We start from the raw sequence: 12,280 nt of genomic DNA, 5'->3' as shown, positions 1-12,280 counted from the left end.
GAAGTGATCTCTCTCTGTCATGAAAACTTCCTACTACTCGAAATCCATCTTTCCTACTTTGTCTCCAGGATGTTGCCTGGAATGGAGAATAGGTTGAGAGTGCTAGGCCTTTTCTCATTGGAAAGGCAAAGGAAGAGGGGTGACTTGATAGAGGTTTATAAGATGATCAGGGAAATAGATAGCGTACACAGTCAGAGACTTTTTCCCCGGGTACAACAGAGTGTTACAAGGGGACATAAATTTAAGGTGAAGGGTGGAAGTTATAGGGGGGATGTCGGGGTAGGTTCTATACCCAGAGAGTGGTTGGGGGCATGGAATGTGCTGCCTGTGGGAGTGGAAGAGTCAGAATCATTGGTGACCTTTAAGCGGCAATTGGATAGGTACATGTATAGGTGCTTAAGCTAGGACAAATGTTTGGCACAACATCGTGGGCCAAAGGGCCTGTTCTGTGCTGTATTGTTCTATGTTCTATGTCTCGTTCAGAGGCTCTACTTCACATGATTCATACCGGAAATATTCCAAGCATTAGTTTCAATGAGATCAATACACTCCACCTGATAGTCTGGCTAGGGATGTGGAAATTAATGGTCTAATTAATGGTGCCAGACCATGCCTGGGACAACATCACGTTGCTAAAGTCAGCAATATACATTAACAATGTGAAAGGCAGAAGCTGTACTTTTACCCAGATCAGCCAGTTTCATCTGCAGTCAGACACAACTTAAAATTCAGACCATTGTACAGAAGATAGACGAGCCCTCACAACATTGGAAATGATTTTGTTTGATTAAACAGTCCATCATAGACTTGCTGAGAGCAACTCGTGAATATTGCTTGATTTCTGTTTGTGTGGGGTAACACATGAAATGTTACTGTTTTCCGACTGATGTGAACCATTTGCACTTCAAGTTATTTGAAAACGTCCTTCATGACAGATATGTTAGTAAATTTTAGAAATCATTCATCAAAGGGACATTTTTTTTTTGGATTCCAGGAAGCTCCATAGTGATATTTTGTAAATGTTTGGAGCTGTGATTGCTTTAACTTTTGAACTAAGACATTGGCATACAGTGCACAACTTCACAATTTGCTGTAACATGAAACTCGCAACCACTGTGAACCTGGAAGGCGATGGTTCAGAATTTAACAAGGACTTCGGAAGGTTCGTGGAATGGACCAACGAATGATTCATGAAATTCAACAAAGGCATTTCTGAAATGATTAATTTAGCTAGGAAGAATGTCGAGACACAAATTCACATCTCTGTTTGCATTTCAATGTAATATAGATTAATTTTCTATTATATCCTAAAGTACTTGTGTCTTTGTTCATATTTAATACACTCTAACTTGTTCCGGTGTTAAGATAGTTTCTTTATTTATTTCACTCAAGACTGCATGCTGTATGTTTGCCTCAGTATTGACCAAACTCGGTTTGGTGCCAGCTTATATCACTTGAGCTGCTTTTACAGGAAGTGAATCTCTCCACCTGTTATGTCAAAATAATCTGTTCATACTTAAATCTAAATAAATCCTGTTAATATCATCCCAAATTCAGGCTCGGTTATTTTGTCTTTATTCATTGGAAATGAACAGAATATGACTGGCCTGTTCTTGGTGGAGTGGGAGAGGGAGTTAAAGTGGTCAGCCACGGGGGCGTGGGGTTGGTTGGCACGGGTGTCCCAGAGATGTTCTCTGAAATGATCCACAAGTTAGTGTCCTGTCTCCCTGATGTAGAGGAGACCACATCAGGTGGAACAGACACAGTGGATGACATTTGTGGATGAGATAAATTTCTCCGGGATGTGGTAGGATCATTTGGGGCCTTGTCGTGGGTGAGGGGGAGGTGTGGGGCAGGTTTTACACTTCCTGTGGTGGCAAGGGCAGGTGACAGGGGAGGGGAGTGGGCTGGTGGAGGGGCACGGACCTGACGAGGGAGTCACGGAGGGAATGGTGTCTCCGGAATGCAGATAGGGGTAGGGAGGGAAATATACCCCAAGTGATGGGGTCTGTTTACAGGTAGAGGAAGCAGCAGAGGATGATATGATGTATGCGAGGTTGGTGCGGTGGAAGATGAGGACCAGGAGGGCTCCCTGTTGCGATTGGAGGGATGGGGTTCAAAGGCATCGTCGACCACATGGGAGGGGAAATTGCAGTCTTTGAAAAAGGAGGTTATCTGGGATGTTTTATTGTCGAACTGGGAGCAGGTGCGGTGGAGGCAGAGGAATTGACAATAAGGGATGGCACTTTTACAGGAGGTTGGGTGGGAGGAGTGTAGCCCAGGTAGCTGTGAGAGTCAGTGGGCTTGTAGTAAATGTTTAGTCGGTCACTGGAGATAGAGGTGGAGAGGTCTAGAAAAGCGAGGGAGGTGTGTGAGATGGTCCCTGTGAAGTTTAGGTCAGGGTGGAAGGTCTTATTAAAGTTGATGAACTGTTCAACCCCCGAGTGGTAGCATGAGGTGGCATTGATACAGTCATCAATGTAGCGGTGGTAAAGGTGGGCAATGGTACCAGTGTAGCTGTGGAAGATTGACTGTTCCACAGATCTGACGAAGAGGCAGGCATAGCTGGGGTCCATACAGGTGTCCATGGTGACCCCTTTGGTTTGGAGGAAGTGGGAGGATTGAAAGGAAATGTAGTTGAGGTTGAGCATGTACTGCTTGGGTTGGCGTGACTGGAAGAAACGGAGGGCTTCGAGGCCGACATCATGGCGTTTGGATGTGTAGAGGGCCTGGACATTCTGTTCTCTCTGGGGCTTATCAATAGCTTGCAATTATTATGGAACTGCAAGTGCAATGGCTGGGAACTCGGAGAAACCAATGTTTCAGTCTTCTGCTTGAAGCACATTTTGACCAGAACATTTAAACACCACAAAGCTCACTGTAGGAAATGCCAGGGCTGCAATTTTTAATAATATTTGAAACTTTGTTAAAAATAGTGATGTTTAGTCATAGTTTCTGAAATAATCAAGAAAATAATTAACCGTTAGAACAAGCTCTTTCAAAGAGAGAGGATTTGCAAAGTTTGAAACCATACAGTGCTGTGGTTTATTTGAATTCAATGTCGGTCAGAGTTAAATACAGCCAAGGTGATCTCTCCATATTGATTCTGTTAATCGGACACATCAACATACCTGTCTGTACAAAACTGTATTATATTTTTAGTTGATCAAAATTTAGGAAACAGATCAAACAGAATGTATTCGGCTGGGAAGGTGATGGATACAGAAGACAGAATCAAAAACTGGGAATATTAATTCTGAAGAGAGAGTAACAAGTAGTACAAGATCAAAGACATGACAAGGCGCAAGTCGATATATCCCAGACGTTAGTGAATCGAATGATCTTGTAAGATGGTCGAGAGATTCATCCAATGACGTCCTGGAATCAGACCGTGAAACAGAGATCGAATGGTCGATTTGCAAATGTCACTTCAATGTGATTGCTTCACACTCTGTGTCCTGATATAGGCCACATTGGCAGATGTTTCCGCCAGATTGCATCCCCTGAGTTTATTTTCTGATCAGAAGAGAGATGTGTGGCTTGCTGCTGGCACATAGAAACAGGAAGTTGTGTGCTAGCTGAGAATGATACATCAGGCGCTACTTTCCGTATTATCAGCACAAAGTCTTCCTGCCTATGAGGGTGAACGCACACTGACAGTGTCAAGAACAAACAGATTGTTGTTGGTCTCAACATTGTATTCAATTCCATTCCCATTTCCCAGAATGAAACAGAAGAGACACAATATTATTTCAGCTAGAACAAATATGTGGGCGGCACGGTGGCACAGTGGCACAGTGGTTAGCACTGCTGCCTCACAGCGCCAGAGACCCGGGTTCAATTCCTGCCTCATGCACATTCTTCCCGTGTCTGCGTGAGTTTCCTCCGGGTGCTCCGGTTTCCTCCCACAGTCCAAAGATGTGCAGGTTAGGTGAATTGGCCCGCAGTGTTAGGTAAGGGGTAAATGTAAATGTACGGGTTGGGGTATGGGTGGGTTGCGCTTCGGCGGGTCGGTGTGGACTTGTTGGGCTGAAGGGCCTGTTTCCACACTGTAATGTAATCTAATTATCTGTCAGAGAGATAAATGTCAATGTGTAGTTTCACTCCTAAACCTATGTTTAAAAGTAGAAAGCTTGAGGGAACTTAATAAGTAAATCTAAGAGACAGCATTAATTAAAAGTTGGAATTGTAAGGTTTAAGCAATTAAGTTCAGCATGGCTTTGGTGGAAGTGATGTCATATCGGAAGTGGTTGATTCTGTTTTCCGGTGAGTCAATGAGATGTTAATGAGATGTGACATCGGGTGCAAAAAGTAGATTTAATGCTTCTTGACTTCAATCAGGGTTTTGACCAGATCTTGCATCTTTAATATGGTAAGGGTTCATGGGTTCTGGTGCAGTTTGGCAAATGCATCGAAGGTTTATTTGTTGGCAGAAGGTAATGGTCGAAGATAGTCATTGTGGAGACATCTTGTGTCCAGTGGCTTACTATATGACTTCGTGCTGGATCCTTTGATGTTTGCAGCGTATATGAACGATCTAGTCAAGAATGTTGCAATTTTGATCAGTAAATTCAAAGATGAGGTGAAAAATGTTTGGTTTTGCAATTAGTGAGGAGGAAAGCCAGTGTGACATCGATGAGCTTGCCTGTCGGAGAGAAGAATTGAAAACAGAACATTATATTCTAAAGTCTGTGAAGTAAAGTATTTTCGAGACTAACAATTTAAGCGAATATACGATGCATTGTTGGAATCTACACAATACAAAGGATAAGCGATCTTCTGTTGTGAATATCCACATTATGGAGTGGGGGTTGGAGTTATAGTCTGGAGATATTGTGGCTAGACCATTCATTCAGGAAACAGGGGTCTGAGCCCACAGGGCTGCCACATCAAGTCGTGAATTAAAGTTGATAATTAAACAACTCATTGAAGGAATAAGCTCCACAGATATTCCCTTGATCTGCTTTGAACAGCACAACACATTAGCGCAAAAGTTAAGGCTGAAGCATTCACAGCAGTCTTCAGCCAGATGTGCCAATTGTCTGATCCACCTCGGCATCTTCCATAGATCACCAATATCACAGATACCTGTCAGCAGGGAATTCGCTTCTCTCCATGAAAAATCAAGACACCTTTGGGCGGGGGAGGGGGTGCAGCGGTTACTGCAAATGCTATGGAGCCTGACAAAATTCTGGCACTAATACTGATGACTTGTGCGAGCCAAGCAATCCCGGTACAGCTAAAACACTGGCATGGACAATGTGGAAAATAGGCCAGGCACGTCCTGTGCACAGAAAATAGGTCAGACCACCCTGGCGAATTACTGCCCCATCAGTCCATGCTCAATCATGAGTTAGATGTAAGAAGGTGCTATCAAGCAGCACTAGCTCAGCAATAACCTGCGTAAATGTGGGTTACGCAAGGCCGACTCAGCTCATGTCTGAATTACAGACTTGATTTAAACATGGACAAAGAACTGAATTCCAGAAATGAGGGGAGAGTGACAGCCCTTGACATTAAGGTCACATTCGACAGAGTGTGATATTATGGAGCCTAGCAAAACTGGGTATCATGTGACAACCTCCCTGCTGCCTGCAGTCATACACATTGAAAGATGGCTCTGCTTATTAGAGGGCAGTCGTCTCAGCCAACGCAAATCTCTGTTGGAGTTCCTGAAGAAAGTGTCCTTGGCCCAATCATGTTCAGCTGCTTCAGCAATGACCTTCCCTCCATCAGAAGGTCAGAAGTGAAATCTGCATTAATCTAACACGTTTTTGTGACTCATCAGTCCACATTCAAATGCAACAAAATCTGGACAATTTCCAGACTTGAGCTGACAAGTGGCACATAGCATTCACACCACAAAGCTGCGAGACAATGACCATTGACAATAAGAGACAACCTAACCAAAACCCCTTGACATTCAATAGTGTTACCACCACTGAATCCCTCACCATCAGTGAGCAGGCCAGAGGCTAGGAATACTGCAGCAAGTAACTCACCCTCCTGACTCGCAAAGCCAATTGACTGTCTAAGAGACAGAGGTCAGGAGGCTAATAGCACAGCTCGCCCCTTGACTGGATAGGAACAGCTTCAACTGCACTCAAGAAGCTTGGCATTGTCCAGGACAAAGCATCCCACTTGATCAGCAGCACATCCACAAGCGTCCATTGCCTCCAAATCTGATTCTTAGTACCTGCCATACGCACTATCTAAAATACTACACTGCAGTAACTTAGCCACTTCCTGAGACAGTACCTTCCCACTACCACTTGCAACTCGAAGGACAGGCGCAGCAGATACAAGGGAACAGCACCACTGTAAGCTCCTCTCTAAAACACTCGGCATCCTGACATGGAAATATGTCACCGATCCTTTACTGTAATTGGGTCAAAATCTGGAATTCCCTTCCTCAGGCCATTTTGGAACATGTTATTTCAGAAAGGCAGCTTACTGCCATCTGCTGAAGGACAACTCCGGACAACTAAAAGCAACCACTATGTTCCAGGTGTCAATAAAAAAACTCATTGAAGCCAACATGATGTTTGATAAAGTGGTTGAGGAGGCATTATGAGTATGTAATAAGCAATCAAAAGGTTTGGAGTAAAGTTCCAGAAACAGTCCCTACCATGGTAGCTTCAATTAATAAAAGAGTATGAAATGAAAATTCTGGAATAATGAACGATAATCACAGACCTAGCAAATGTTTGAAGCATGTTACATGGTTCAGAATTGTCCATCAGAGGAGGCCGTCTGCCCTTCCTACCTGGCCTGCCCTACCCATTCAACAATAAGGTGATGGTTCTTTCCTGTGCCGAACCTGACTAACAAACCCATCAGGAGAAAGTGAGGACTGCAGGTGCTGGAGATCAGAGTTGACGGTGTAGTGCTGGAAAATCATAGCAGGTCAGGCAGCATCCGAGGAGCAGGAAAGTCAACGTTCCAAGCATAACCCCTTCATCAGGTACCCTAATGAAGGCCTCATGCCCGAAACGTCGATTCTCTTGCTCCTCGGACGCTGCCTGACCTGATGTACTTTTCCAGAACTACAGCCTCAACTGAGAAGCCATTTGCCTGTAATAAAGCTTCTTAAGAAACATCAACCATAATTAGCCGAGCAAGATGGCAGGCCTTCAAAAAGGTACCACCTTCTTGGGATATGTGACTAACTTTTTCATAAGTCAGTGAAGAATTCAAAAAATGCAAATTATGGTGAGTCAGACTCTTCAGACAGAGTCCGGTACACAGTTTAGATTGATGATTGGCTGCAAAGTCTCCTGTGGTGTTGCTGTGAACAGCAAGAGAGTTCTTGCCAGTATTGCACTCCAATATTTGTTCATGAGGTAAAGTGTCAGATTTATTGCATTTCTGTTTGTGACCGCTTTCTGTGCATTCCCAATATTAGGATCACAGCGGTGATATCATGACACCAATATTCCCAAACTCCAGTTTGATGCTGAATGGACGGGGCTTGGAATACCATCGTTTGCCCAGGGTGAAATTTGAATTCTAAGAAAGCCTAGAATGGGAAAGAAAGCCAAATGGTGACCATGTAACCCGAGTCAATGGAAAAAATACAAAAACAGCTGGTTCACGAATGACAAGGCATCTGTCACCATTCCATGGTCTGGCCGACATGAGATTCCAGACCCACTGTGTTCTGAAGTGGCTTTAGCAAGCTATTCAATGGGCAGTTGGGGATAGGGACTCATTGCTGACCCTAACCAGAAAGTAATACATGCAACAAAACCTCACAACAACTATATCAATTAAATGTAATTGTTGCGCAGTTCCTGATGTCTTTTCAAGTATTTCACGTGAATATTCTAAAATGCACTTTGAGTGATATTGCACCGTCTAAACGGACTACAATATAAATTAGTGGGACATTCAGAGTAGGAGAAAGTGAGGACTGCAGATGCTGGAGATCAGAGCTGAAAATGTGTTGCTGGAAAAGCGCAGCAGGTCAGGCAGCATCCAAGGAGCAGGAGAATCGACATTTCGGGCATAAGCAACACATGTTCAGCAGCGACATTCAGAGTAGATGCAGTTCAACATTGAATTTAATTGCAGAATTTTCAGCACTGAATTTTTAACCTAAATAAAAGTTTTAAATTGTGTTTTTCATCCAGAAATAAATAAAATCTGTTGCAATTCGTCTTCATAAATTTGTGTTCACTTCTGAAAATGGTCAACATTCTTAAAATAAACTTGTTTCGATTTGAATCTTACCAACAAATCACTACTTTCATCTGGCTTTGCTGTCACCATCACTTCCTTGAAACCAATTAAGCATTTATGTAAATAACCACAGAAATAGAATTCTCAGAATAAATTACGAAACAACAAAACCCCAATTTATATTTCGCCACAAGCACAGCACACGAATTGTGGAAAAAATGCAAATAACTCAATGGATTCCAATACTAATTGATGTTAGGACTTTTTAATACATAAGTTGTATGATTGTTGAATGACAGAGGTATCAATTGTCATGTTTAGTCAAAAAAAACTATAATTAAGAGATACATTGGCACAGCTAATATCTCTGTCTCTCTTTTTCTCTTTTCCCCTCCTGCCTCTCTCCATTTTTCTTTATATCTGATGCCTTGTTTTGCCTCTCCACAATCGGACAACGTTTTCCTTAATTACATGAAGCCAACACCTCACCAACTTTGTTATACAAGTAGATTATCATCTACAGGCACAGACATACATACACACATAAGCAAATCATCTATGAACAACCATTTAGTGTTTCATGGATGAGTGCTGGGAGAGCTTTAATATACAATGTGTGTATTCCATGCAACACATGCCGACAGTGAGTTTGATATGGTAGTTTAAATGTAGTTTTCATCTGTCTTTAACCGTTTCTGTGACAGCCGTGGTTGTGTTTGACAAATATTCAACAGAACTGGAGGCCTATAAATGCAGTCACTGCATTAGAGGCAGAATGCAATGCCATCAAACAGGGAGAAAGGCGATCCCTGTCTTTTTTCATGATGAAGAGGCATTGAAGCAGCTGGGCTTCAAACATGAAATGGAGGTTAATTTAAATGAGGCCGAGATAATTCTGAAAAGACTAACTTAGAGCAAAGGTCAATGATAGGGAACCAGAAGCAGCCTGTTCAGCCAATGGGGTTTGGTCTTCCAAACAATGACATCATGGCTGAACTGATAATCCTCAGCTCCACTTTCCAGCGTTTTAACTGTCAGCATTACTTCAATTACCAAATCCAAATCTGTCCATTTCAGCCTCCAAAATACTGAATGATGCAACCTCGACAGTCTTCTGTGGTAAAGAATTCTACAAATTCTCTACATTCTGGGACACAAAATTCTCTTCTGCCCGAAATTTGTGACCTCTAATTCAGAGATTCTACAACCTGGTCCGAAACTCTCCCATAAGGGGAAACAACATTTCTGCATTTACACCATCAAGATTCCTGAAAATAATAGATGTTTCAGAATGTCAGTACTGAATCTTCTATGTTGTAATGAGTGTAGGCCCAAACGACTCAATCTCTCCTCCCAAGACAGTCCCTCCATCTTCAGGATCAGCCGACTAAACCTCATGTGGATTGTCTCTCTGCCCAGTGTACATTTTCTTTGTGATATGAGTCCCAAGAACAGGTCACAGTATTCCAGCTGTGGTAAGAATAGAGTTTCTTTTCAGTTTTAACAAACATTATCGTCATACAGATATCCAGCACAGAAACAGACCCTTTGGTCCAACTGCACAGACTAGATATCCCAATCTGACTGAGTACCATTTGCCAAACATTTGGCCAATCTTCCTCTAAATGTTACCTGTTCATACACTCATCCAGGTGCCTTTTAAATGCAGTAATTGAACCCGCCTCCACCACCACCGCTGGCAGCTTTCTCCATACATACACATGAAAAGGTTACCCCACAGGTTCTTTTCAAACGTTTCTCCTCTCACGTTAAACCGCTGTCCTCTCGTTTTGGACTCTCCCGCTCGAGGAAAAAGGCCTTGGCTATTCACCATATCAATGCCCCGCATGATTTTATAAGTCTTGTTCAGGCCACTCCTTAGCCTCCTTTTCTCTCACTGCAGGGAAAAGAAAAGCCCCAGCCTATTCAGCTTCAGCTTATACCTTAAACACTCCAGTTCCAGCATCATTCTTGGAAATCTTTTCTACACCCTCTCAAGTTTCACAAAATCCTTCATAGAAATGGTGAGCCAGATTTGTCTTTAATAATTCTAAATGTGGCCTCACAAATGTTCTGCACAGCTGAGACATGACATCTTGACTCCTACACTTAACATTATGACCAATGAATGAAAGCATGCCAAACACCTTTTCCCCACCCTGTTTCCCTGCAACTCCACTTTCAAGGAATGATGCATCTGCACCCTTGGTTTCTTTGCTCAGCAACATTCCTCAAGGCCCAGCCATTAATTTTATAAGTCCTGTGCGGGTTTGCCTTACGAAAATGCAACACCTACATTTATTTAATGAAGCTTGGGTTCATGAAAGGCAAGTCATCTTTAACGGATTTATTGGAATTCTTTGAGGATATAACGAGCGTGGTAGACATTGGGGAACTGGTGAACATGGTGTATCTGGATTTCCAAAAGGCATTCAGCAAGGTGCTGCACAAAAGGCTGCTGCATAAGATAAAGATGCACAGTGTTACAGGCAATGCATTAGCATGGACAGAAGAATGGTTAACTAACAGAATGCAAAGATTGAGGATAAATGGGTGTTTGTCTGGTTGACAATCAGTGGCTAGTGATGTGTCTCAGGAATCAGTGTTGAGAATGCAACTGTTGACAATTGTTGGGACTGCAATTGTTTACAATTCAGATATATTGCTTCGAGTTAGAGAACCAAGTGTAGTGTGTTGTAGTTCGCAGAAGCCACTTAAATGAGTGATAGAGCAAAGTGTGCAGAAGGATATAGACAGGGTAAGTGACTGGGAAGGGTCTGGCAGATGGAGTACAATGTTAGTAAACGTGAGGTCATCCATTTTGGTAGGAATAATAACAAAGTGGACTACTTTAAAATGGTGAAAAATTACAGAATGCTGCTGTGCAGGGGGACCTGGGTGTTCCTGTGCATGAAACACAAAGGTATGGTTTTCGAGGCCTAATTAGGAAGTTAATTAGGAAGACAAATGGAATAATGTTCTTCATTGCCAGTGGATAGAGTTTAAAATTAGGGCTTTCTGCTGCAGCTGTATAGGATGCTGGTGTGATCACGCCTGGAGTACTTTGTACATTTTTCATTGCCTTACATGAGATGGCAGTGGGGTGGGGTTTGCTGAGGAGGTTGACTACGTTGTTTCTGGAAATGAGGGGGTTGGCTTATGAGGAGAGATTGAGCAGACTGGGATTATACTCATTGGAATTCAGAAGAATGGGGGAGGGGATTGTAAAATTATAATTGCGATAGATAAGACAGAAGCAGGGAAGCTCAAAGTTTGTGTAAAGATTTGTAGCTTAGTCGCTCGTTGTTGTGGTTCTGTTCGCCGAGCTGGGAATTTGTGTTGCAAACGTTTCATCCTCTGTCTCGGTGACATCCTCAGGGCTTGGGGGCCTCCTGTGAAGCGTTTCTGTGATGTTTCCTCCGGCATTTATAGTGATTTGTATCTGCCGCTTCCCGTTGTCAATTCCAGCTGTCCGCTGCAGTGGCCAGTATATTGGGTCCAGGTCGATGTGCTTATTGATTGAATCTGTGGATGAGTGCCATGCCTCTAGGAATTCCCTGGCTGTTCTCTGTTTGGTTTGTCCTATAATAGTAGTGTTGTCCCAGTCGAACTCATGTTGCTTGTCATCTGCGTGTGTGGCTACTAAAGATAGCTGGTCAAGCCAACGTCTTCACTCAAAGGGTTGTGAATCTCTGGAATCCCCAGTGAGCAGCTGAGGCTAAGCTGTTGAATGTTTTAAAGATGAAGATAGATTTGTGAACAGTAAAGGAATGAAGGTTATAGTGAGCAATGTGTAAGTGGAGTCTCAGTCCATTGAAAGATGATCCACGATATTATTGAAAGGCAGAGCTGACTCATGGAGTCAGATGGCCTACTCCTGATTGTATTTCTTATGTTCGGATGTTGTTATGTTCTAACAGGCCTCCAATTCAAAAAGTAATGCTCTCTAACTACGAAATAAAAATTGAAAGAACTGTGGATGCTGTGTAACAGAAACAAAAGCAGAAAGTGCTGGAAATGCTCAGAAGGTCTGGCAGCATCTCTGGTGTGAAAGGTTCACCAGTGTATGGTTCCCTTGCTTTTCCATACAACTTTCTTC

The sequence above is a fragment of the Chiloscyllium plagiosum genome, unplaced genomic scaffold (assembly GCF_037043375.1).
Source record: "Chiloscyllium plagiosum isolate Xiang-an unplaced genomic scaffold, Cpla_swu_hap1 HiC_scaffold_21, whole genome shotgun sequence".
Taxonomy (NCBI): Eukaryota; Metazoa; Chordata; class Chondrichthyes; order Orectolobiformes; family Hemiscylliidae; genus Chiloscyllium; species Chiloscyllium plagiosum.
This window is presented reverse-complemented; position numbering follows the sequence as displayed.